Source organism: Chionomys nivalis, chromosome 11 (assembly GCF_950005125.1).
Source record: "Chionomys nivalis chromosome 11, mChiNiv1.1, whole genome shotgun sequence".
NCBI classification, from domain to species: domain Eukaryota; kingdom Metazoa; phylum Chordata; class Mammalia; order Rodentia; family Cricetidae; genus Chionomys; species Chionomys nivalis.
In genome coordinates, this window is record NC_080096.1 from 45,205,412 (window position 1) to 45,232,855 (window position 27,444).

At 42.3% G+C, this 27,444-nt stretch overlaps 1 protein-coding gene across 1 annotated transcript in view; it reads right to left on the minus strand.

Moving 5' to 3' along the window:
• Pde4b (phosphodiesterase 4B) overlaps positions 1-27,444 on the minus strand; it is a 533,851-nt gene that overhangs the window by 407,813 nt on the left and 98,594 nt on the right. The gene's annotated exons all lie outside the window — the stretch shown is intronic.

Consider the following 27,444-nt stretch of genomic DNA (forward strand, 5'->3'; position numbering starts at 1 on the left):
AGGCTTTGTGATCAAGAGCTGAATGAACCAAATCAAGATTCTGCCTTCCCATCCCTAAAAATGGGGAAAATAATAGCTACTTTGAAATATTTTTCAAATGTAAGTAAAGCTGAAGCTTCCAGGAGAAGAATAACCCACAACAGTACTTATTATTACTAATACTGAATCCCCGCCCCACACCTTCAATTGAGTTATTTCCTTGGAACCTGCCGGACACCTGACTCCAGTTTCCACCTCTGGCAGACACTTGTGTCATATCTGATGGGAAGTTCACCTGCTTTGTGGGTTACTCATCCTTGATGTTCAAGCAGGCCTATCTCCTCTCTAGTTCCCTGCAGTAGGATTACAAAAACGCAGTTTTTTAAAGAAATTTGCGTTGATAGAAATGGTCATTCTGTAAGTGAACACTGTAAAACACAGGAGGTTGATACAGAGTCAGAAACAATGAAGCAAATCTGAAATCTGGATGGAAGCTTATCAGAGGGTAATGCTTTCAAAATTCATATGCAAATGAAGCCACATAAGGGAAAAATAACCTGTGCATTTAAAGCCACACAACAGTGATTGTTGGGGCTACAGGAGACAAACAATGCGACCATGCTGCCCTCTAGTGTTGGAAAGTAAAACAAGAGACACGCTTTCTTTGCTAATTACAAACTTAACTTTTCCCAAATCAAGTACTAACCAGCACGTTCGCAGTCAGAAGTGACATCCATAAATTAAAAGCATCAGCAATACGAATGCCACATGACTTATCTGCCTTTCATTTGTACAGCTCACTCCACGCCTCGACAACGTCTCCCACTGATAACTTTATTATCAATGCTTTTGAAGACTGTTTGAAATTACCTCGTGCCCATCATTGAGTACACACATACATCTTGTTTATTGATGATGCAGACACAGTGAGTTTAGCAAAAGAGGAAAGAATGCATAAAGGCCAGAAGGCTAGGGAGTTTCTGCTGCGTGGATCCTATGCCTCTCATACAATCTCTGAGACGAGATGAGGAGTCCATTAATCTCACTCATTTACTCTGACAGTGATGTTACTGATGACACTCACTGAAAGGAGGAACTGAAAGCAGGCCTAAGATACTGCTTGAATGGAAAGGATGTGTCTGTCTGTTTTCTAGCCCTGCCCATGTGTCACAATGAAGGGCCCGAACCAGCAATGTATTCTCTCCCGCTCCCAAGAACGGTTATCTGAAATCAAAGGATCCATGGTGCCAAGCCTCCCCACAACTTCTGTAGACTCCTTGACTGCTTCTGCCCCGCTTCTGGTCACACCCATGGACCTTTGGTACCACTTCCACAGAGGCACCACTCCAGTCTCTGCCTTCATCACAAGAGCCTCTGCCTCCTGCTGCCTGACCTCTCCACATGGCATTTCCCTTTCCTGTTCAGACACTTGTCTGATGGGATGCGGGAACCTACCCTGTTCCAATACAATTTCAATGTGGTTACATTTTCAGATTCTATTTCTAAATCAAGTCACAGTGTGATATCAGAAATAAAACTGTGATATATATTATTGAAGAGGCGCAATTTAACCACAACAGCAAGAGAATATATAACACTCTTATTGTAAAGCAAAAGCTCCATGTCTTAAGTAGAACACCTTCTATTCTTTCCTAAATCTTTCTCATAATCAAGCTACTAGTGATCACAGAGCATCATTCTAAATAAGGAGATACCTGGTGGAAGGACGCCATCAACATGGATAGTTAACCTAATAAAAAAAAAAACGTACCCTAGGCAGCTTAAAATTCCTGATGTTTTCTATAGTTTCAGAGCCTGGAAGCTTGAGAAGGAAGGGCTGGTGTGTTTGGCTTTGATGAGGGCTTTCTTCCTGATTGGTGACGGCCATCTTGTCACCCTATTTGAACTTGAACTTTCTCCAATGAATATGGGAATGGAAAGAATGACAGTTCATCCTCCCAGCCTCCCTTTCTCATCATGAGGTCTCTGCTCTCATGACCTAATGAACCTCTTATTACCTCCCCAGAGTCTTACTTGTATAACCATCACACCAGAGGTTAGGCTTTCAATATTGAAAAGGACACAATTCATTCCATATCAGGGATGGTATAAGCAAACAGAAACAAAGCTGATACTTGGTTTTCATGGGTCTTACTGGGTTTGACTCTGTTACAACCTTCTACACTGGATCCATGTGAGAAAACTTACAGGAATGTAGAATTTCTTTTCAGTGTTATCCTCTTACTCCGTGTGCAGGAGTAATGCCATCAATTATGACGGGAAGAGTAACCACACGCCAAGACAGTACCAAGCACGTCAAACTGAGGACACTGAACATACAAACACTATGGGGAATTATGTTAAATCATGTAAAACTACATACATGAAGTATGTATTTAGAGCATGTTGGCAAGCGAGTGCCCTCTAAGGACTCACTGATAGACACAGAAGGGCGTTTGAAGTAAGGATAAAGTCCTGCTTAGTGGTTTCTAGCCATCCTAGTCTGTGTCCCAGTGTCGTTCACATATGTCCCCAACCCTTTCTTTGCTGTGACTTTATTTTCTGAGGGTAGTGTTCCTTTTCTAAAACCAGTAAGTGTTAATGCGTAAGCAGGTGCTATTGTTGAGCAGCTGTTCCTTCCATATTGAAGCATTCCCTAAGATTGGGAAGGAGTAAACAGTGTTCAGGAGCCAGGAGACCCCAGGGCAGGGGCCACTTGCAAGTTCTGTAAGGAACTGGCATGCTACGGCTCTCACGTCGCTCAGGTTTGGGGGGACATTTTCAGTGATGCCGCATATTTGAGTCACTTTCCTCCTTTAGGCAACCCCAGCACCCTCGTGAGTTCACATTTCTCTTCTAGTGTCCTCTCTATCTTGAAAAGTAACGTGGCCTGTGTAGGCTCCACGCCAAGAACTTACAGTTAAGTCGTCCACCATTCATGATTTTCAGACAGGGCATGAGGAAGGCACAAAAAACAGACTCAAAGCGTCACTGCTGGTTGATGCCAGCAGCCAGGTCTACACTCAGGCTTTTGATTCCAGGACTTATGACGTGAATCACCCTTCTTCTTGTTGGTTCATATGGTAATGACTGTAGTTAGATTTGTCATTTAATCTTTTATAGAAAGTTTTCAAATCCTTACAGGTCCTGACATCAGTGCTTTTCAGTGAGAAGTTTAATAAGGGACATAGGCAGGATTTGGTGCCACGCTTTTCAAACCACTGAGAGTAGGCTACATCACTCTACATGAATCTGCAACCCCAAATCAGCTGTGCTATTGATGAAGTTAACGTACAAAAATGTGGGCCCTCCTGTTTAAAAAGACTTAATTTTAAGGTGTATCAAAGCGTTAGATAAAAAGTTGGGACCCCTGAATGCAAGAACCTTGATCCTGCCTGGAACCATTCCTAAACCTACCTCATGTTCAACGGTTTAAAGAATTTTGGGGAGAAGAGGCAAGACACATTAAACTTCTCTGTTTCAACATCTTTGGTGTTCTTTTCCATGGCCATTTTTATGGCCCTGGTTCAAAAATATCTGGGAAGAATAAAAACAATAGCCAAGAGTCAAGGAGAGAATATAGCACCGCATCTGGCAAGTGCTGTGAGACCCAGGTCCAGAGATAACTTACATGGAAAGGCACACAGCCTTGAAGATCAGAATTCAGTCCCTTTGAAGAAAGAATGGGACCAGAGAACAAGTGGGTAACTGATGTGGGATTTCTCTCTGCATGCTGTGATTACCATTAATAAATAAAGAAACTGCTTTGGACCTATAGCAGAGCTATAGAGGAACAGAACTTGGCAGGGAAAACTAAATTGAGATATAAGTGTTAGCCAATAAGAAACTAGAGCTAATGGGTCAAGCAGTGATTTAAATAATATAGTTTCTGTGTGCTTATTTTGGGACTGAGCAGCCAGGAACCAATAAGCAGTCCCTCTCCTCCAACAGGTAACCCTTTGGATATTACAGCAATTTTCTTCAGAATTTTACAACTTCTTTCTAGTCTAATCATAGAAATTATACTGGACTATTTCTGAATGACTGAAATGTGTGACAGAGCAGAAAGACCCGAAGTGTGTTCTGTGAGCAGAAGAGCATGCATTTGTTTGGGTTTTTGTTTGTTTGTGTGTATGTTCGTTTGATTAATAAGACTGACTTAGGTCAAGCTCTCCCAGGAAAACTGAGATAGATTTACCTGTTGGGAAAAGGGGGTCCAAAAATTCAATCTGCCTAAACTGAGGGAAGCGGGCTTTTCAGAGCCAGTGAACTCTGGCAGTCACAGGAACAGCTTCTGACAGCTCTGTAGGAAGCACACGCTAAGACGGCCTTGGTCTTTGAGAAATAGCCAGCCTCACAGGCCATTGGCACAGATGAGCGTTTCCCTCCTGGGAGGTCCAGAGGAGCGGTGGCAACTCCACAGGGCACACTGCAGAGACTATAAATTTTTAGTGCTCAGTTTAAGGACTTACAACAAGTGTCACCTCCTCCCCAGAACTTCTGCTTCCCTCAGTATGGAGGCTGGGACCTCCCCAACCTCATACTACACGGCAACCATTCCATGGTACCTCACGCAGCTTGTAAAGCCTACCTTACACTAGTAGACAAACAAATCTTATATGGGCAGTGACTGAACCCATGAATAGTGGTGTTGAAGAGAGGCAAACTCTTTCTCAGGACTAGCACAGTAGCAAGTCCAGTGGATACTAACAGGTGGGACAGAGCAATAACCACACATAGGGATGTTAGAGGTTCCAGCACTGAGGTAAGGGTTTTTAAAAAGCAGCTGAAGCAACAATATGCAGACTAAGTGCTAACCAGGGATTTATCTCTGAAAAATTATTTATACTCCCCTATCTCAGGCTCAGGGAACATTGCAGAGAGGGTGCCAATAGAGTAAGAGCCAAACAGTCCAGTGAAATGCCATTCTCAGGACAGGATGTCACCAATGCAATCAGAAGACTAGAGTACCTGCAATTAATTGTGTGTAAGACAGAGCCTCTCAATATTCAGCCATGGATAGAGGAGGGGGCCTCATCTCTTACTGCTGAACTATAGGCCATTTGTAGGACTCTGTCTTCAGTTTTATAAACACTGGTATAACCAACAGATTACAATGGATAGCTCCAGTCCACAGAGATGGCCTTCGTCAAACCCAAACAACAAATAGACAGAAATGTGGGAAGATATTAGCAGAGAAGAGGGGAGGTGAAGACATGAGGTGGATGGCGAGAGATGGTGAAGGTGACAGCATTCAGAAAGCATCATATACGTGTATAAAATTATCACAGAATGATTTTAATTTTAAAAAGAAATAAAATAAAGAAGGTTAGGGCCAGAATGTCCATGAAACACACACACATACACTAGTGGGAAGGTAGAGAACAAACTTGTGAACAATATGAAAACCAGAGGAGAGGAGCCAGAACTGTTAAGGAGAATTACTGTCATCCTAACATTGTGACTCAATCACAAGTTTTCAAGAAAGAGAAACCTCGAGTTCTTAAAAGCTCAGTTTTAGAGGAAAACAGAGAAAGGAGGCTCATCAAAGGCAAGACAGTTTCACTGAAAGAGTAATAAAAAGTTCTGACATGACTGAGGCTCTATCAGTGTAAAATCAGTTTCCTGAAAAAGGAAACTAAAATTGCACCACTTGGGTGTGAAGGGATGGGACACTAAGAGAGCTGACCAACATTTACTAACGGACCCCTTGAAAGGTACACTTTAGGTGGGAATAACGACCCTAATGCACCAGATCTAAGTTGACAAAAGCAAGAGTCAGCAAACAAGAGAAATGTGTGTAATAATCACAATAAGCTTGCAGAATTAATCAAAAGATCACAGTCATTATTTAAAAAATAAGACAGGTGAGACTGTATATGCATCCAGAAAGTGTCTGATCTTCCGAAGCTTTTTCAGGGGACATTATTTACAAGTAATCACTAGAGAACAGCGAAAAGCAAACAATAAAATTGAGAAAGAGTTTAATCAATTAAAAAAATTAAAGGAAAGGAATAAGCACAAAAATGAGAAAGAAATATAACAAAAGTAATATTAGCAGCAAGGCCAAAGATACCAACAACTATGATGAATATGAATGGATTAAGTTTGCTATTTAAAGGACAGATGGTGAGATTGATTAAAAAGTTCATTAGAGCTCTACACCATAGTCAACAGACATGTCTGAAGCATAAGGATATGAAAACTTGGGAAGGAAATACGTAGTCAAAAGCATTCTAAAGAAATATGAGCTGGAAAAACACAGAAATTATGGAGGTAAAGATAGTAGTGTCATCATTAGAATTACTGTGTAATGTATGTGATGGAAGCAATATATCAGGAGATGCAGTAATTCTAGACTTTCATATTCAAAGAACAAAATGATATCAAATTTTACTAGCTAAAACTGATAGAATTACAAAATTGTCATTGTTATCAGAAACGGTGATTCCAACATACTCCTCTCAGTTATTTACTGATCAAGAAAAAAGCAGAAATGTTGAAAACTACACACAAAAAGCATGTATTACATTATACAAGCAGCTAAAGAAATGATCTTCACACACATACAAATTTGTTAAAGGCATTCATAGTAGTAATAAACAAATCTTAACAGAAATTATAAATATAATATAGAACTTATTTACTTAAAACCATGAAGACAAGGTAGATCAATAAGAGGAAATGTAAAATACTTGTTTATGTTTGAAAGATGAAAAACAGTTCTAGTAACTTATAAGGCAAAGAAAGACATTGATAGAAAAATCTTAAATATTAAAAATTGGTTGATACTAAAACACAGTGCAGGAGACATAGTAGGAAGTCATTCTCTGAGAGACAGTTAAGGCCTTGAACACAGACATTACAAAGGAAGATGGCTGGATGCACGTGAGCCAAATATCTAATATACAGTTTATAAAGGAACAGTTAGTTAACTAACCTAAAAAAAACTAGAATGGGAATTATAAAGACAAAGAACCAAATCAATAAGGCAGAAACCAAAGGCACAATATGGAGGCTCATCAAAGGCAAGACAGTTTCACTGAAAGAGTAATAGAAAGTTCTGACATGACTGAGTGAAGAACAAGGAGCACATAAAGAAACAAAGTCAAGAATGGAGACAAGAGCATGACTACAGACACAACAGCGAACAAAAGTCCCGGGGGCACCATGGATGCACTTCTGAATACTGGAGGCATCCTTTGTACCAAGAAAGCATGCTATTGCTCAGCCAATGCAATAAAAAGAAAATAAATGAAAAGAGTAAAGATTAGAAAAAGAAAGAACAAAAGTATTAATATTTACAGAAAAAATATCCTTCTTAAAATGCAAGGGAAGCTTTAGACAAATTGTTGTAAATAATTAAAAGAGGGAGCAAAGAGGAGATGAATATTTGATCAAAATATAAACCTAAATTTATTTTCATTATCACCATAGTTTGAAACTAGGAAGATGTACCTTAAAAGGGCAGTAAAAACCAGGGTGTAGAGAAGCAGATGTTACAAAAGGCATGTAATATATAATAGTAAAAGTTATCAATTTTTTTACAAAGCTAAATAAGTAAAGATAACACGTGCTAATGGATAGATTTAAAATCATTAAACTTTCAGCTCTCTACCATGACTCCACAGAATCACAATCCTCAGTAGAGCAGATGAACTTAGATCTGAGAGCAGAGTGAGGGAACTGCTTATGGGGGCACAATTATCAGTTCTGTGCACAGACAGACACACAGACCTAACAGGCAAGAGAGAGGACACAGCACTGGACTGTTAGATGGCCAGAAGCCTTCTATGTGGCAGAGGGGGCACTTCGAATGGTTGAGTGGAGAATGGGCTAACAGCAAAGTCTTAAACTCTCAAAACATCTTGGAAAATATGGAATAAAATTTTTCACACCCGGATTTGAACAGCATTTCAGAAACACTAAGCGTTGACCACACAGAGACTGAAAAGGTACAGCTTCATTCACTCAGACTTTTATTCACTGACTCCTCCGTAGAAAGAATGAAAAGAAACCTGTGAAGAACATGATGTGTTCACTACTTGTGTATGAACAATATTAGCTTTTAAACATGTTCTTTAAATGCCTGAAAAATCACTGATAAAGAAGGAATACATGGGAATCTGAACTAAACACCCCAATGGTTTGGTCACAGAAAATTAAAAAAAAAAAATGGCAAATGAACCTTTGAAAACTGATGAAATTCATCAGTAAGTACGCAAGCACAAATTACGGCCACCAGATGATTCTATTACACAATGGCTAGGTCAGCAAAAATTAAGAAGGCTGGCAATATTAAGAGACAGAGTACAAACAGAAATGGGAGTTTCTGGACTGTGTTGAGGAATTTCCAATTACTTGGAAAAATAACTTGGCATTTCCTATGAACTTCAATATGTGTTTATCCTGTGAACAGACACACAAACACTTAGATAAAAGCTTGTGCACATGTGCATGCCAGGAGATAACTAAGGTGACAAAAATAAGAGACAGACATGACGTCACAGTAGTGTAAACAAAGGTAAAGACAGCGTCTCAAAGCTCCACCACACTTTCTGCCAATAATGACTCACAGTTCACACTTTTGCTGGGAACCTGCTGTTAGTCAAAAGAAACAAGGAGGAAATCCTCCAAAAAACTGTGACCTGTACCTTCTCCGATATTTATATCTAAAATACGGTCATAATGGTAGTGTTTGCCCGTGTCCGTGCACACACCTGTGGGCAAGTTTGTGTGTTCACAAACCTGCAGGAATATACGTGTGTGACATCAGCTTTGAGAACATGGGGCTGAGTGATTTAGCCTGAGGAGAATGATGGAAAAGCTGCTTGCAACAGTAATCAGAGTACTGTCAAAATGTTACTTAAACCAACACCTTTGCTTCCTAAACTAAATCAGAACCATGTTCCCAAGAATCTAAAAATAGTGCCCTCTAGAATGTGCCGAGTTCAGTCTTTCTCAACCCTTAACTGCTCTCAGAAGCAGGACTGTCACTGTGGTAAAAACAGCTCCACTCTTGGGGCCCAGCACATCATTTATAGCTTCCGCTTCAGGTTAAATACAGAACGAATCTGCTGACAGTTTGGAAAGCTCCCTATAAGAATAAATTCCAGAAGAAAACTGTAGAATCTTTTCAGGTTTCCTCTTAGGACACCCCATTGGCTAAGAGCCATGGGCCGAACGGCCTTTGAATGACAATTGAATGCTCTTCCAACATTTCTGGTTTACACTTGCTAACTCAATAGTAGCAGATTTCTTACCTAAAATCAAGAGCTTTCCTAACATACCACGCTCAGCCCCAAATACACTTCCTGGACTCTGTTAGACCTCCGAAGTTAGCTGGACAGTTCCTACCCTCAAGACGACTGTGTGATCCAATGAATTATTAAATCAGCTGTTGCTGGTAATGTCAGAATTATGCACACAAAGTTTAAACGAGAGTCAGGAAGGCTTCGTAAAAGAGGTCAGGCCTGAGCCAACGGTTTTTGAGAGACACACAGTTAAAATGCTTTCTAATTAAACTATAGAAAGGATAAAACCCTGCTCATGAGGGGATGAGCTGGTATACCAGACTATCATCAGGAAACAAACCTAGTCTGGAATCCAAGATCTGAGTACTGAAGTGCAGTTTGAGTAACGTCAGCTCCAAGGGAAACTCCAGTTCCCAAAACTTCAAAAGGCAGTACTGGACCATAGGAAGGTTTCTGATCGGTAGGTAAAGGCCAGCATTCCTCAGGAACTTGAAACTAGTTCCCACCTAGCAGAAGGAGGTATTTCCCCTATCCCCGACATAAGGGGCTAATGGTTACCTGAGGTACCTATTAATATACCAAAGTGCATGCTGGCCTCCAGGTTCCTTCAGGATCCCCACAAGTACCTGTCACAAATTTCAAGCCCCATGCTAGCTAGCATCCTAACCCTTCTCACCTCCTTCCTACCCTAAACACCTTCCAGCTCACTGCCCCCACCACTACCCCTGCTACTTGTTCTTCTCATAATCCTGCCATCCTGGCTATGCTATGAGCATGCCCTCCCCACCTCCGCCGCCCCGCTCCTCTCATGGCCAGGTCCGGTCTGCCGGCCATGTTCAGTCTTTCTCACTCCCTCTCTGCTCCGGACTCGGCTAGATACCTCTGACTGTTGTCTCCATAATACCTCCAAAAAACCTTCCCCTTAACAATACATGGAGGGGTCATGCCATTAGTTTATATGAGTAACTATTCAAATTCTTTGTGCGCATGTGTGGGTTGTATCCAAACAGTACTCTGTTCTTTGTATTATATTGCAGTAGCAATATCCCTTTGTTGTGGCGGCCATCTTTTACGGTAACAGGAGGCAGACACATTTCTGTCAACAGAGTATGGTCCTATAAAAGGAGTCACACTTTCCCCAGGATCATGCTTTATATCTGAACACCATCATAAACTCTCTACACTCCTGGGAAACACTTTCCAACAAACTGCTTATGCTGGGCCTCAGCACAAGAGGTCATAGCATGTCACTGCTGGAAGGTTTATGGGCTGCGCCGACATCTGAGACAGACTTTGTTTCCAAGCATAGATAAAGTAGCACTAAGGTAAGAGGAAAGACAAATGAACGACTCTAATTTGTCCTTGCAAAAAAACCATACACACAAACCCAGAAGCGGTGCAGCCTCGTGCGATAACACATCTCTTCTCCCAGTGGTGCCAATCAATGTTTTCCTACATTTCTCTGTGTTCTTGTTCATGGCTCTCAGTGTGCACATGGATGGGTGCCATGTAAATTGACTTGCTGTTACTTTAGTGACCATGATGAATCAGTCTAGATCTAGCTAGTTTAAAAGAACAGGAGCGAGGGAAATGTGCAGTCGGTAAACTGATCACCATGTAAGCAGAGGGGCCCAATTTGGACCCCCGGGATCCACATATTAAACAAATATGTTAGTGCGTCCTTATCCTCCCAGGCTGAGGACACAGAAACAGAAGGATTTCTGGGGCTTACTGGTCATTATGTCTAGACTAATTGTTTAATCAGAGACTCCATTTCAAAGGTGGTGAACGGCCTTCCTGAGGATGACATGCCGGGTCGTTCCCACATGCATGCGCACATGTGCTTATCCACACGTGAACATACACACATACATGCATACATACATATACATCCATAAGAGAACAATACAAAGTTGCTTTAATTTTTAAAAATTATTCACTGAATTAAATAATCTGCATGTGAAATATACAGCCAAATTACTTTAAAATAAAACATACGTTAGAAAAAGGAAGTGGAAAATCTTGGTGTGAGCATAAAGGTGAAGGTTCATGCACAATTGCATGGCCCTCCCCTGTGGCCACTGTAGACTCCAGTCTAGTTTCACACTGGTCAAGAAACAGAGAAATTTAAGTATCATACCTCTACTTTTGTATCTTAACATCCCATACTTTTAAAATTGTATCTTAACATATTTTTAAAGAATTAAGGGACCAAGATTTGAAGTATAGGTCTATTTCTCAAGACACGAGTTGTGCTGGCTACTTTTATGTCAAGGGTTGTCAGAGAAGAGGGAGCCTCAACTGAGAAAATGCCTCCATAAACCTGGGCTGCAGGCAAGCCTCTACAACATGTTCTTAATTAGTGATTGATGGGAGAGCCCAGCACATTGTCGATGTGGCCCACATGGGCATTGCGGTCCTGGGTTCTATAAGACAGCAAGCTGAACAAAGCTATGGAAAGCAAGCCAGGAAGCAACACCCCTCCATGGCCTCTGTATCAGCCTTGTCCCTAGCTTCCTGCCCTGTTTAAGTTCTTGTCCTGACTTCCTTGGATGGTGAAAGTGATACGGAAGTGTAAGCCAAATAAACCCTTTTCTGCCCACGTTGTTTTGGTCGTGGTGTTTCATCACAGCAATAGCAACCCTGACTAAGACACTACTTTAATGGTTTTTTTTTTTAATGGAAATGTGTTTGTGTGATATGTTCAAATCAAATGTTTGATAATTTTCTGTGAGATCATAATAATTTTTTGGTCTCTTCAAGATGTGGCTATGGCTCATAAACTAATAATTTATTTTTATATTTAAGTGTTGGATAGTTATATTTTATGACAGTTTAGTTGCTACTGCTTCAATAGAATGATTTCTCCAACTTGAAATTATTTGAAAAGAAATTGTTCAAAAATGAAAATACTGAGGAATGATGAACTAATCAGCAAACAGTCTATAAAAATGCTTTCTTAATAACATAACTCATGATTGTGCTGAAATGTAGGCAAGAAAAATACATGTTCTGGAATAAAAATGATAATCTTTTTTATTACTCATTCAAGCATCACTGACCATCCAAACAGTTTTCTGGGCAAAATAATCATTAAATTCAATCATCATTGACACTCTAATAACTCACCAAAAACATAATCCATACAGATTGAAAATGTTATTAACCCAGGCCACTGTTGATTTTTTTTGATTGCTACAATGATAAACTATACAAATTTAATAGCTTAAAACAATGAATACAGATATCATGGAGCAGTTTTGAAGTTTCAGAAGTCGAAAATTGGTGAGCAGGGTCACATCCCTGCCGCAGCCAGTGTGGCTTGGCTCTAAGAATCTGACTGCAGACGCGAGAAAATGAAGAAAATGCAGGCACATGGACACAGCTGGAGAACAGCTGGAGAATCACGTAGGCTGAGCACGTTCTGATGAAGCTGCCCCAACTGTGCCACAACCCAGAACCTCAGCGTGTTTACTATGTGGAGCAGACAGGGAGGGCTGGGATAGGAGGCCTCTATAGGCAGCAGGCTCAGGCCATAAACATTGGGGGAGTAGGAAGCTCAAGTTGCTAGTTCTGCACACACTCGTATAGGGCAATCTTTTGCTAACACTAATACTTGTGCACACTGTCAACATTCCTACTTGGACCAGGAGAGGCCTTGCCATCCTCTGGACCTCACTGGTATGGGGAAGGCTTTGCCAGTCCCATGATTTGGAGTCATTGGGTCTTTGGCATGGCTGTACCCTTGTCAAACACTACAAGTTCACTCAGAACTTCATTGTTTCTTTGCACATTCACTTGGGCCTTTGGTGTTTCTATATTCACTCAAGTCTTCTTTGGCTCCCCATACATTCCTTCAAGAGATCCAGAACCTTCTCCTAGCTTTCAGAAGGAGCTCTTTACATAATTCTATACCACTCCAAACTTTTCTTTCTTGGTTCCATCTGTTTCTCCAACTCTCCCAGGTGCTCGCATAAGGACCTTGGTGATTACATTAGACTGTGTTATCCAGAGCCATCTGCCCACCTCAGTTCACCACCGACTGCATCTGCGAGTCTATATTAGTGGGCGTGGGAGGTTAACACGTTCACAGATTGCAAGGATTGTGGGGATAATGTACTGCTTACACAGTATGCCTCAATAAGATAGTTTCACCATGACTCCGTAAACAGTAAACATCTGTGTCTTATGTGGATGTGTGGGACTCTATTTTTGTTTGTTTTTCAAAACAGGGTTTCTCTGCAGCTTTGGAACCTGCCATGGAACTAGCTCTTGGAGACCAGGCTGGCCTCGAACTCAGAGATCCTCCTGCCTCTGCCTCCCAAGTGCTGGGATTAAAGGCATGCGTCACCACCGTCTGGCCTTATATGGACCTCTTAACTTATACTTTGGTCCAGAATCTGCAAAATCAGGGACTAAGAGATGAGAAAGAATGTCATAGAATTTGGACTACGGAAACCTGAGAAGGAAGGCAGAACTCTTACATTTTAGCCAGGATTCTAAGGACACAGGAAATGTTTAATGCTGTTTCTCCAAATTTCTAGGACAGAGCACACTCTGTGCCCTGTGGGGGTGTCTCCAGCAACTAGTCACGGAGACCTAGCAAGGACCTAAGGTAATGATTAAACCCGATGATGACTTGCTAGTGAGTCAGGCATTTTACTAGGGACCATGCTTGCATCATCTGGCACAACCATCATGAAAGGTGGGCAGCATTACCAGTATTTCACAGAGGCAGAACCTTAATCTTCATGCAATTAAGTGACAAGTTTACAGGATGTGTGCTTTTAACTCCCAGAATACATTTCCATATCGTATGAATCATTGTATCTAATTATACAGAACTCTGGGAATTTATCCTCTTTATTATGGGCAAGCCATTGGGAAAGTTAGTTTAGGTGTGTTGGCTATGCCATGATAGGAAGATTTGCTCTGGCTAGGGAGTATGGCCCCTGGCCAGTACTGTGGTTTCAGAGATGATAGCTAAGAAATTCCCTCCACAAAGGTTCAAAGACACTTGAAGCCCTCCGAGTCACCTGGGAGATTTCTTGAAATAAGGAAGAGAAAATAAAATGTACACACAAGCACACACTTAGAGACCTATGGGATTTGGGGCATGTTATTTTTAGCACCACATAGTAGGTGCGCACATTTGTGAGGTTATTTCTTAGATTCCTGCAGACACAGAGTGCTCATTGACCAGATCAATGCACCCTTTTCCCGTTCTCCCTCCCCAGCTCCATTCCCTGTCACTAAGATTCACTACGCTACTTTCAAGTCAATTTTTTTCTCTTTTAGTTTCCATATCCGAAAGGGAGCATTCAATACTCGTCTTTCTGTGTCTACCTTATTTCCCTTAGCACGCTGTCTTCTGTATCCATGTCACTCCACAAATGACAGGGCTTCATTTTTTCTCTATGGTTGAATATCACCCCATTATGTGTGTATCACATTTTCTATTCCATTCTTGCTATCCAGTTATTCATTCATCTATAGATGGGCATTAATGAAACAATTCCAATGACTTTTATTTTTTAAATTTTACTTATATTTTTTGTATGAGTATGGGTGTTCTGCCTGCTTGAATTTACATGCTAATTGTGTGTGCAGTGCCCAAAGAAACCAGAAGAGGGTGCTGGATCTCCTGGAGCTGGAGTTACAAATGATTGCTAGCTACCATGTGAATGCTGGGAATTGAATCCGTGGACTCTGCTCTTAACCACTGAGCCACCTCTCTGGCCCCATGATTTTCATTTTCAGCAACTTTCCTAATGGTATTAATACACTGGCCTGGAGGACAGCCACCAGGGACCATGACCTTCTGCAGGAAGTTCCTTAGAGGAGAGAGACTCTCCGTGGATCAGGAAGAAGCCTACACATTTCTGCCAACATTCTCCCACAGAGGTAGACAGACTCTCAGTTTCTAGCTCACAAAGCATTCAGATTTGTATCCTCACACCAGGACTTAACCTGAGCTTAGCATTCTGAGTACAATTTAATAGCCAGGAAGGAGAAAATGAAAAGTCCATTCTGCTGCAAATAGCAAGGAAGAGCTTCAAGTTAAAGCAAAGTTAAAGTTTGTGTCTGGGGGAATAGAACATAAGGTGAAAGAGAATGAGTTTTTTCCAAAGCCACTTTAATGCCACAAGATTTATGTGACAATACATGGGTTTGTTTAGTGTCAACGTCTGAGCATGCACTACCACTTTTCATGTGTTTATGGAACAGTGCGCCCAGTTCATGCAAACAGAGAGAGGGCGAGAACCGTAATTTCAGTTTTAGAGGCAATGGCTTTTTTCCAGACAACCCTGAAACCCTGAGCCAAGGTAATTATTTTTTTTTTCTAGATCATAAAATACTAATTCCTAAACCCAAAGTAAGAAAAACAGGAAACCAAATCTTACTTTAATGTTTCTTTTGGGCCATCACTTCTCTCTTTCCTTTCCTACTCTAACCCTTTCAGAAATAACACATATTAGAATAGAGATACTGTGTATTTTACTTCTCAATATGATAATATTCCAAATGAAAAAAAAATGGCCTACCCAAAGGTCACAGTGGGGAGTGACACTGTCAATCTAGAGACCCTAAGCATTGGCAGCAGATCAAGAGATGAGACGCAGTCTCACGTGCGGGAGTGTTCCTCATCCGTGATGCTGGGTGAGCCTGAAAGACGCATGAGCAAAGGGACTGCGAGTTTCACTGACAGGAGGCAAAGGTAAGCATAAGCCTCCTGCTCAGATCTCGTGTTAGAGCAGAAATAAAGACCCATTAAGCCTGGGTGGGAGACCCAGAGTTACAGTTGAGCTGGGCCGTCAACTACACAAGGGACCACCTTTAAAAAGATGTGTTCATTTTAACCTGCTAAAGACATAGGTGGGATAATTATTCCCTTAAATAGACAGTACCATTTTGTTTCCCAGAATTCCCATCGTCTACCACATCCTCTACAAGTTCAACAGCCCATGACTAGGTCTGACCTCCTTTTTGAGTCCTAATTGACAAAACTGCAACTTTCTATTTTTCTTTTTCTTTTTCTCTTTCCTGGCTCTTTCTTTCAGATGTCAACCATAACCTAAATATACATCTTCTGGTACTGTGGATTTCCTTGCTCTTTCTCTGAAGTCCGGCTCCCTGCCTTGTGGCAGATGCTCATAAGGACTGGCCTTAAAGCAGAGCTGTTTTCCCTCCCCACTCGCCTGACCTGGGATCTTCTTCTGAAACTCTAAGAAAATTGCCCCCAGTATCCATCTAAGTCCTTTTTTGTTTGTTTGTTTGCTTGTTTGTTAAGGAGGCTAAGAACCCTAGAGGGGACCTTGGCTTTGCTGGCATAACTCAGGATTTCCAAAGCGCTCTCAGGAAAGCATTTCTCCTGTAGCACACAGAGTAACTCCAAGAATTTGCTGATGCTCGCAGTTCATACTAACTGTGCTATGTTGCGACGGACGCTACAAGGGTCTATCCGCCCACATCTCCTCAGCTGGTGCTGCCACCACCTCCTGTTTTCTGTGCGTAGTACAGATGGCAAACACCCCATCTCCATTCCAGAGACATGCCCTGCTAGCTGTCTGGGATGCCATAGCTCCTTCCCCTAACCAAGGCTGACTGCCAATAACCTGCCGGTATGGTTGGTGGACAAGGCTTTGTCCCAGTGTGGGACTAGCTCTGTCATGCAATTCATCCTTTACATGGTGGAACCACAGTGAAGACCATCTGTAGTACATGCTTGCTGGGTCTTTCTCCACTGCCCCAATCTCTCCTTTTCCTCAGAGCACACTCCAGTAAACCCACTAAAGAATGATCCTTGTCGCCAGGCGGTGGTGGCGCACGCCTTTAATCCCAGCACTTGGGAGGCAGAGGCAGGTGGATCTCTGTGAGACCGAGACCAGCCTGGTCTACAAGAGCTAGTTCCAGGACAGACTCCAAAACCACAGAAAAACCCTGTCTCGAAAAACCAAAAAAAAAAAAAAAAAAAAAAAAAAATAGAATGATCCTTGTCTCAAAGTCTGCTCTGAAGAACCAAATTGAAGATACCTGGCACCAGGAAGTGTTCCTAGGATGCTGGCTCTAATAGTGGAGGAGCTGGAGTTTGAGCATTTCCCAGATAGTTTATAGGGAGAAGAAGCCTGTTGCTGCTAATGACAAAGAGAGCCCTGGATGTCCTGGGAATGCTAATGGTGCCCATCCCCAATGGTGACCTGAGGTGAGACACAAACGGGAGGTAATGTGATAACTGAAAAGATACCCTGCTTGTTTTAGAGACATGAAAAAAAAATAACAACCAGAAGAACTGAGGGATTGGTTGGCTGTTGCTAAGCACCATAGATTAAGAAATAATGACATGTTCATGTTATTAATCAAGAAATTAAAGCAAAGTGCGAGTGAGAGGACAGCCTCGTTAGCATTTAAATGGAATCCCTCTTCTTCAGGAGGGGGGCAACCACAGCTAAAGAGCAGGGGAAGTACTTGGTTATCCACAAGGCTTTCCATGGCCTGAATTCCGAGGCTCTAGTAGGGCAGGGGGCCTGATCATTGGATGGGGTGTTTTTGAAGACAGCTACAAAGCTAGAATCCTGCCCTGATGATACTTTACATCCTGTGTGCCCAAACTAGCCGTGAGTTCTCATTGAGTGGAAGACAGAGTTAAAAACACACACACAGTGTTACACAGGGCTCAAGTGAGGCAAGCAGCTTGGATGACATTTCTTGCCCTTCTTAGGACTTACATCATCCTCTCATGACTAATCACTACGGTCAGATCTCAGCACGGCCTGACTCAGGAAATGCTAGGTCAGCTTAAGCAAAAGGAAAATGATATGTCTTCGAGTCTGGATAAGGAGCTAGCGAGCTACCTTTGCCACCTGGGAGTGGTGTCTGAGGAGAGCTAGACCAAGAGGGGACCGAATAAAAAGATATATTTGGGGATGTTTTCACTGTGGTGAAATGTCCCAGTGACACAGGATTTAGAATCTCAGGGAGGGGGATTAACAGGCTCTTGGAAAGGCGGTTGAAAACTTGGGCAAAGGAAAAGCCTGCATGTAGAGACACGAGGATCACTGTAGCAAATGACAGACTCCACAAGGACATTGACGTCTCAAGAAGCATGCATGCAAGACGGGCCCATTGTGTAGGACAGGAAACCTTATTCCATAGGAGGCCCAGAAGGCACCTTTATTAAAACAGTGAAGGTGGAAGGATACCTGTGTCACTCAAAGCCTGGGGATAGAGATAGGTAGAAGATAATGACCATCCGTGCAATCAGATCTGTAAACAGGAGAGGCTAGTGGAAAGCACATGCTCACTGAAGAGAGACGAACAAAATGACTGCCACACCTAGGGCATTTAGAGCTGACTGGCAATTATCAAGCTGCAACATGTATGAGGACGGCTCGAGAAAGATGTCTTGGCAGCATCATAATATGTAGTCCCATGCTGCAACTCTGTATGGTATATTCTGCTATACACATAAGCCATAGCTCCAGCCTATGGCTCCTAGACTATAAGCCTGCACAGAATGTCACTATGTAGACACTATAAGCAATTATGAAACAACAGTAAGCACGTATGTACTTAAACATATCTAGACATAGACCAATTAAAGTAAAAGTGCCACAGGACTGGTGGTCCCTAGTGTAATCCTACTTAATGCACGACTGCAAAAAAGAGGGTGGACCATGGAATATTGCAATAAACAAGTTAGGAGATATAATGTTGTAATAGAGCATTTGACAAGCAGGCAAAAGACCCAAGGTTCAATCCCCAATGCTGGAAATAAAGAGAGGGGGAGAGGGAAAGAGAGAAAGAGAGAAAGTAAGTGGGAAGCTAGCAGGAAGAACGAAGGAGGGGGAGGGAGGAAGGAAAATTACAATTAAGTTAAACTACCCCAAGCTAGCTAAGCTATCACTTTAGTTAATACTGCTGTACACCACATGCGATTTATGAGAGAGTAATCCATTCTTGACTATCCAGCACATCAACACTGACCATTGTTTTCTCTTTCTTTCTTATCAGAAGGAAGGCTAGAATAAACTCCCATTTGCAGAGACATACAGCAGAGGTCACTCACCATCTTGCCCTGAGGCTATGCTAATTCTTCTGTCTGTCCTAATACTATCAGAACAGCCTTAAAGGACTAGGACACTCTGCAGAACATCACAATGGCCCACTAGATTGAGGATGGCATGTTAATTGTACTGAATGAAACAAAATTGTACTGAATTCAGTTAATTGTACTTAAACAAAACCCAGTGACAGAGGCTTTTATAAAGGTAATATATTTGGAGTTTTAATGTGAGCATCATGATAAATATCTTTTGCAAAGTAAAATACTAGTTATTTATTGTTCCTCCAAACTGAAAAAGAGACATGACATTTGGTAGCGGTTTCCAAACTTGAGGATCTGCATATAATCCGAGTACCAAAAAGACTCATTGTGTAAGACAACACAAAGACATGGTCGTGTTAAGTGGAGCCCAAAGCAGGAAAGATGCAGGACTGTTGCTTATTGTGTTCCAATGGTAGCAAAATACATTCTGCACAGTAGACGCTTTCAGGGCTCCAGACCAAAGCTATGACATCTGTATCACAGGATGCGTTGCCACCTTAGCGCAGTGATGGGCAGGAGGCAGACTGTACCAGCCCATCTACCCCCGATTCTGCATCCTTGGACGGCATGCCCACGTGTGTTAGTCACTGTAGAAATATTTACCATAGAGACTCAGCAAAAGATATCAACCAGTGTAATATTTTTAGAGTTAATTAGAGAGCATTTACCAACACACCACAGAGTCTACCAGAATCACCAGATCATAGTCAGGTGACTCCGGCAGCAATTTGCCATAGCATGGAGACGATGTGGCTGAGACAAAGTCTGTCAGTTCATGAGGCGTCAGGAAATTGCACAAATACAGCCCCCACCCCCTTGCCCTATGTCACCATCACAGCTGTTTCTCATCATTTCACATCTTTTAGCTAACTCAAGGACTGTTTTCTGCTTCCTGTTGGCAGAGGAGGAGGAAAACTCAAGACTTGTTTGTAGATGAATCAGCTGGATATGTGGGGGCAGGCTAAAGAATGAATGGTAAATGTACCACTAAGTAGCTCTGAAACCACTGTTAAGAGGGGTGTCCTGAAGTTGGCATATTTAGACTAATGATTGGTGACTGATGACATAACCAAAACCAGAGTAGTAGACTGAACAGTTCTGGGTAAGAAAGAAACAGTTCTGGGTATGAATGGACCTATAGGAATGGGCTCAGTCTATGGGAACTCTTATATTGTGTGTTCATGTCTGGCACTGAGGAAGAAGCCAACAGTACACAGGCCTGAAATAATAGCTTCTTGGGGAGGCTGATAAAAGAAGATTGAGTGCAAGGCCTGCCTGGGCTTCAGAGTGAATCCAAGACTAGCCTGAGTAGCTTGATAACAGCAAAGAAAACATTTGGATTTAACTTAACTTTAAAAAAAATTGAAGGAGTAAAGGTATGAGATTAGACATCTGCGGCAAAGCTCGTGCTTGTGGGAAATGCATTAAGCCTGAGGTTTGGTGTCTGTTATACAACAGTGAAAAAAGCAAGAATTCCAAAGGTGCTTTTCCCAGTGATTTTCCCCAGAGCCCATAAGCAAAACACACAGCTCAGAAGCAAACACGGTCTGCAATCAAGACCACTAGACTCAGAGAGCCTAAAGCGTGGAGTATGAAGTCAGTAACTGTCTTCAAATTGCCAAACTCCAGATCAACTCCCTGCCCTTATCCTGTTTGAGGCAACATGGCTGCTTTCCGTGTCCTGATTGGATCCCCTTGTTCCTGTATGGCCCGGGCAGCTTACACATGTCATCTTCTCTTGCTCTTTGCACTGCTCCTCTGTTGGTGTGTGTCCTTTGTTTGCTGTAGAAACTCATTTGGGGACTCCATAACTCTTGTGTATGAAATGACCTTGGAACATCCAGCCAGAAATAGAATGTGCCCATCAAATCCTTCTCCTCAGGGTTCAGGGAACCCCAAGGAAGAGGAGGCAGAAAGAATGTAAGAGCCAGAGGAGTTGCAGGACACCTAGGAAACAAGGGCTTCTAACTCAACAAGATCTATGCATCTATGACTGCACAGAGACTGTGGCAACACAGGACCTGCACAAGTCTGTACCAGTCAGGGTACTAGAGCTGAAAGAAGTGGATACATGTCCACATTCCTGACTCAGAAGCAATCTCCAACTGATAAGCACTTGCAAACGAAAATTTAGTTTTTTCCAAGGAAATCTCACTGGAGAAAAAACTTCTCTCCTCCCCTCTCCTCCCCTCCCCTCCCCTCCCCTCCCCTCCCCTCCCCTCCCTCCCTCCCTCCCTCCCTCCCTCCCTCCCTCCCTCCCTCCCTCCCTCCCTCCCTCCCTCTCTCTCTCTCTCTCTCTCTCTCTCTCTCTGCTTTTTGAGACAGTTTCTCTATGTAGTAGCCCTAGTTGATCCGGAACTAGCTCTTATAGACCAGGCTGGCCTCGAACTTACAGAGATCTGCCTGCCTCTGCCTCCTAAGTGCTGGAGTTAAAGCCGTGCACTACCACCCAGCAACAAATTACTCCTAAAAGTAGTCTGCATGCCCAGCAGTAGATGGCCAACAGAAAATGAAATCAGTGGTCTCTTTGGAGGTTCCTTGTCTCATAATGTCATGTCAAGGTTTCTTCTTTTTAAAAATATTTTAAATTTTATTTATTTATTTATTTGGCTTTTTTGAGACAGAGTTTATCTGTAGCTTTGGAGCCTGTCCCTGGAACTAGCTCTTGTAGACCAGACTGGCCTCAAACTCACAGAGATCTGCCTGCCTCTGCCTCCTGAGTGCTGGGATTAAAGGCATGTGCTACCACCACCCGGCCTTGAGTTTTATTAGATATTTTTTCTTTTTTTACCCTATAGGTCCTTTGCATGCATGCACACACACACGCACGCATGCATGCACGCACGCACACACACACACAAAAACATAGAGGCTTCTAGTTTAGTGTTATGGAATTCCTGAGCACGCAAAAGAAAGGGTGCCTTGTGCCTTCACTTTGACTCTATTCCAATGTGTCAATTTTTGTTATATCTTAGTTTATTATTATCCCTTAGAAGCCTGTTTGTTTTCTAATGAGAGGCACAAGGAGCAGAGAGGGAGAGTAGAAAACAGGGCATGGCTACCCTCAACTCCTGCCCCAGTGATGTATCTCCTTCAGCAAAGTTTCCTTCCTCAAGATTCCACAGCCTTCTCAAACGGCACCACCAACTGGGGACCAAGTGTCCAAATACAGGAGCCTGTAAAAACTTTTTCCCAACAAAACCACAGAAGGAAATTTCTTACTCTGTCTTACTTTGTCCATGGCAAATAAAACCTCTTTGTATCCCAGACCTTGGGCCAGCTCCCCTGACTCTCACCCAAAGGGGTTATATGCGAGTTCATTTTTCATATTTATCTTTATATTATTTCTCTGGCATTGACCTTTTATAAACACATAGGTCTATATTTACGACTAATCTAGCAAGCTTGTAGGAAATTCAGGGTCATTTTCTGTCGTTGAATTATTGTTGAAGCAATTATAGCATTGGGAGTCATATCAAGACCCTTAGTTCAGAACAGGCACCAGAAAACTGCCTGGGCAAGCTGATCTATACCACTGCCTATTTCTGTAAACAGCTTTATTGGAACACAGTGACACTTGCTTGTTTATACTCTGTTGTGTATGGCTACTTTGACAACACAGTAGCAGTGCTGAATAGTTATGACAGACCTTGAAGCTCACAACACTGAAAATATTTACTGCCTGGCACTTTACAACCAATACTAGCTGACAGTTGGTTTAGACATGGGATTAATGCCATATTCTCAGCACTCTGAGAGGTAAGTACAATTGTTTCTCACACACGGTACTAGGCTGACTTCCTAGGTTTACTACCCAATAAACTTTACGTTTTTAAACGTATTTTTTTTTGATGATTTGGGAATTTCACATCATGCACCCCACTCCCACTCATTTCTCCATCCCTCCTATCTGCTTTTCACCCTTGTAGTGCTGCCCTCGAAGGAAAATTTTAAAATAAAAAAACCCAAAAACTTAAAATAAAATAAAATACATATAAAATATTAATCAATAAACAAACAAACAACAACAACAAAACAACACTCACTCCTCCATGTTTCCCGCCTCTGCATCAGCTCTTCATTCATCTCGGTGGCCCGGAAGTTTCAGCATATCACGTAGTAGACCCTTTTATGCCAACCGTTCTACCTGCAAACTTCATTGTGTAATGTGTTCTTGATCAGGTTCAAGGCCTCTGGCTTTTGGTACACCATCAATACTAGACCCTCACTGAAATTCCTCCTCAGATATCCTGCTGTTGTGCCAAGTCATGGAGAGTCTGTGGCTAAGGTTCCACAGGACCAGTCTCTTCACTAGGTCGTAGATGGGGTAGGTGTTGGGGAATGCCAACTCAAAGCCCTGGCTGTGTATCTGGGTGGTAGCTGAGCTGGTCAGTTTGGGCCTGTGGGTCCACCCCTTCAGGTGAAGGAAGGAGCCAGCTCTACCCTGCCATGGTGAGGGGTGGGCCAGCTTTCCCAAGTATAGGGAAGCAGTTCTCCTGTGAGATGGGCGGGGCAGCTCTCCCAGGGCCCACCCACCTGCCTGGCACCACTTGACTACCCAGTGCCATTGGGACCTAGTGGGTAAAGGACGCTCAGGGAACTTTCATCAAGTCAGTAGCAATGGTGCCAGCCGGCTGGAGCCCTATTGCCTCACTTGCAGTAAAACACTCAAAGTGCTCTACTAGCAATGCCAGCAGTCTTCAACGATCAACATCACCGCAGATTCTTTCTCAGAGAAGGCACGTTGCCCTAGGTAGGTTCTTACTGCTGTGAAGAGACACCATGACCACAACAACTTTTATAAATGAAAACATTTAATTGAGCCACTAACTTAACAGTTTCCGAGGTTTAGTCCATTATCACCATGGCAGGGAACATGGCATGCAAGCAGACACGGAACTGGCTACATCTTGATCAAAAGGCAACAGGAAGTCAACTGACTCATTGGGCAGTATCCTGAGCATAAAAAACTTCAAACCCCACCCCCATAATGACATACTGCATTTCCTCCAACAAAGCTATACCTACTCCAAAAAGCCACACCTCCTAACAGCGCCACTCTCTCATGAGATAACAGGGGCCGAATACAGTCAAACTACTGTACATGCAAAAGCTTACGTTTGCTTAAATTTAAAAGTAAATTTAGAGCTAATGATTGAATTTTCTTGTATTTTGTAAGACTATACTTAATTAAAAGAAAATAAGCATGTTATAAATAAATTAGTAAAATGTATTAGGTGACTATGGAATACGGTATATAATTTCCAGATCCACTTCTCTCTATACCACTGACTCCAGCATAAACTACTGATAGTTGAGACACGGTGTATTAGTTATTTTTTCATTTCTGCGAATGAATATTTAACAAGCAGCAACTAAAGAGTGAATGGCCTGTTGTGGCTTATGTTAAAAGGGGTAGAGTAAATCATGGCGGAGAAGGCAGGATGGTAGGTAGGAGTCTAAAATGGCTGATCACATTGAGTCTACAGTCAGGGAGCTCAGACTGAATGGAAAGTGGGATCACACAAAACTCCAGCGCCTGGTCCAGTGACCCATTTCCTCCAGCAAACGTACACTTCCCAGATGCTACACAATTTTCCCAAATGGCGCCACCAACTGGGGGCCAAGTGTTCAAATGTACAAGAGGGGTACATTTCACATTCAGACTAGAACATTCTGCCCTTGGACCCATAGGTTCACAGTTATTTCATGATGCAAAAGGCATTTATTCCCATTTCTAAGGTCTTTAACAGCTCCAATATTGTTCAAAAGCCATCTCCTCTGAGAGTCAAAGCAACCCAATATGGCTACTTTTATGTCAACTTGACACAAGCTAGAATAATTTGGGAAGAGACAACCTCAACTGAGAAAACGTTCCCACGATATTGGAGGGTGGGTGAGCCTGTGGTACAATTCTCTTGATTGGTGTCCGACGTGGGAGGGTCCAGCTCATTGCGGGTAGTGCCACCCTTGAGTTTTGGGTACTCTAATAACATGGAATGAACGAGCCAGTAAGCAGCACTCCTCCATGGCCTTGCATCAACTCCTGCCTTTGTGATTTCCTACTTTTTCTTCATTCACTAATAGACTATGATGTAGAGCTGTAAGCTGAAATAAACCCTTTCCTCCACAGGTTGCTTATGGTCATGGTGTTTTATTACAACAATATAAAATCTAACTAAGACAAATACTTTATCTGTGAGCTTCTGTAAAATAAAAAAACAAAGTTATATACATCCAACATCCAACATCATAATATCAAAAGGAAAGAATGAGGTCATAACAAGGAAAGATTGAACCAAGTAAGGCCAAAATCCATAAGGATGAGTGTTATTTCCCGCAGCTCCGTACTGGACACTTGGCACTCTTATTGGATCATCTCAGTTTCAAAGTACTTGGGTAGCCTTGCCCATGCTCACCCCAACTAGCACTGTTCACGGCACACATGACTCCTACCTTGGGCCAGCTCCACTCCCTACCTGCAGATTCAGTAGGTGTACCATGATTCGTGTCTCCCACATCCTAGACTTCCCATTGCAACTTGGGACTCACCTTCACAGCTTGCATACTGGCCTTTCAGGGCATCCTTATAAAGGCTCTAGCACAGTGCATATTGCCTGGGTTCATGGGACTTCTGGAAGTTTGGTACAAGACTCCAAGATCCCTTCGAGTTTGCCTCTTTCATGCCTTGCAAACAAGTACCATATGAACAAAACTACCAACTTCTGCTACCAACTCCAGATGGGGCCTGGCTTCCTTGTACAATAGTTATGGTGGCTTTCTGTACGCTGACACTGGGGAAAGACTTTTCTGGTTGGCCAGTTTTGAGCAAGGATCCCCTTTAATTATACCCTCAGTTCAGTCTCTTTCTTTTTAATTGAAATTGCATTTTCACTGGTTGGAGCCTTTGGTGGGTAGGGTCTTGCCTTCAAGGCATTTTCCTATTGCCCTAGTATGAAACACATTGTTTTTTTAAAAGATGGTTTTAATCTCTTTAACAATTACATCTACTTTCTCAGTTGTCATATCTACAACTTTAAATTCATACCTTGCCTTACAGAGAGGCACATTTAACCATCTCTGGGCTCCATTTGCTGCTTTCATTATGCGTATACAAGAAGAGCCATCGACAGTAACTTTCACACAACCTGAATATTACCTTATCTTGAAAGGTCATCAGTCCTACGCTGAACTTATTAGGCCATTATTTCCCCTTACTTATCTTTTATTTCTGAGTTTATAGTATAGTTACAACATCTCTCCCCTTCCTGTTCCCTCTCCAAACCCTGCATTATACCCTTCCCTACTCTCCTTAAAATTTGTGGCCTCTTCTTTCATTAATTGTTATTGCATGCATATATGGTTGTATATATAGATATATATTCCTGCATGTCTGTCTTCAGGACTGACTATCTGGTATTCGACAACAAACTGGTGTGATCTTCCCTGGGAAGAGCATGTCTCCTGCTCCAAGCTTTCCCTGGGTGTCTTTAGCTCTTTGTGAAAATCAACACCTATATAATAGTCTCACCAACACTACTGCCCCAAAGTGAGCTGACCAAGGACACTACCAGTGGACATACCAAAGTAGACAGAGAAAAGCCTGTGGTGCCTCAGCCCTATATAAAGTCCATTAATTTTGAGTTTAGCCTCACTCATGTTCTCAGAGCACAGCCAGATTCTTTGCCAGAATTTAATAGGATTTAATAACCTTATCATCCGTCCACTTCCCATTTCCCTGTAGGGTCAGTTTTCCTCTGAAACCTCATGAGATGGACCTTCACTGTCTGCAACTTTCTAGGTCCCCTGAAATCCTACCAGAATGACCCATTAAGTTCTGCTTACAGTGTTTCAGGGCTTCACTAGCCCGTCGTTCAAATTTCTTCAACATTCAGTCTGCAAGCCTGTTTCAAAGGCCTGGGAATCAAATGGTCAGGGTTGCCACAGCAACAACCCAAATTCTTGATACCGATTTTCTCTACTAGTTGTTTGTTGCATTATTGTGACAAGATATTTAAAAGGAAATCATGTAAGGGAGGAAGGGTGTGTTCTTTCACAGTGAAAGAAAACCTGCAGTTCATCACGGGACTGGGAAGGTGTGGTGGC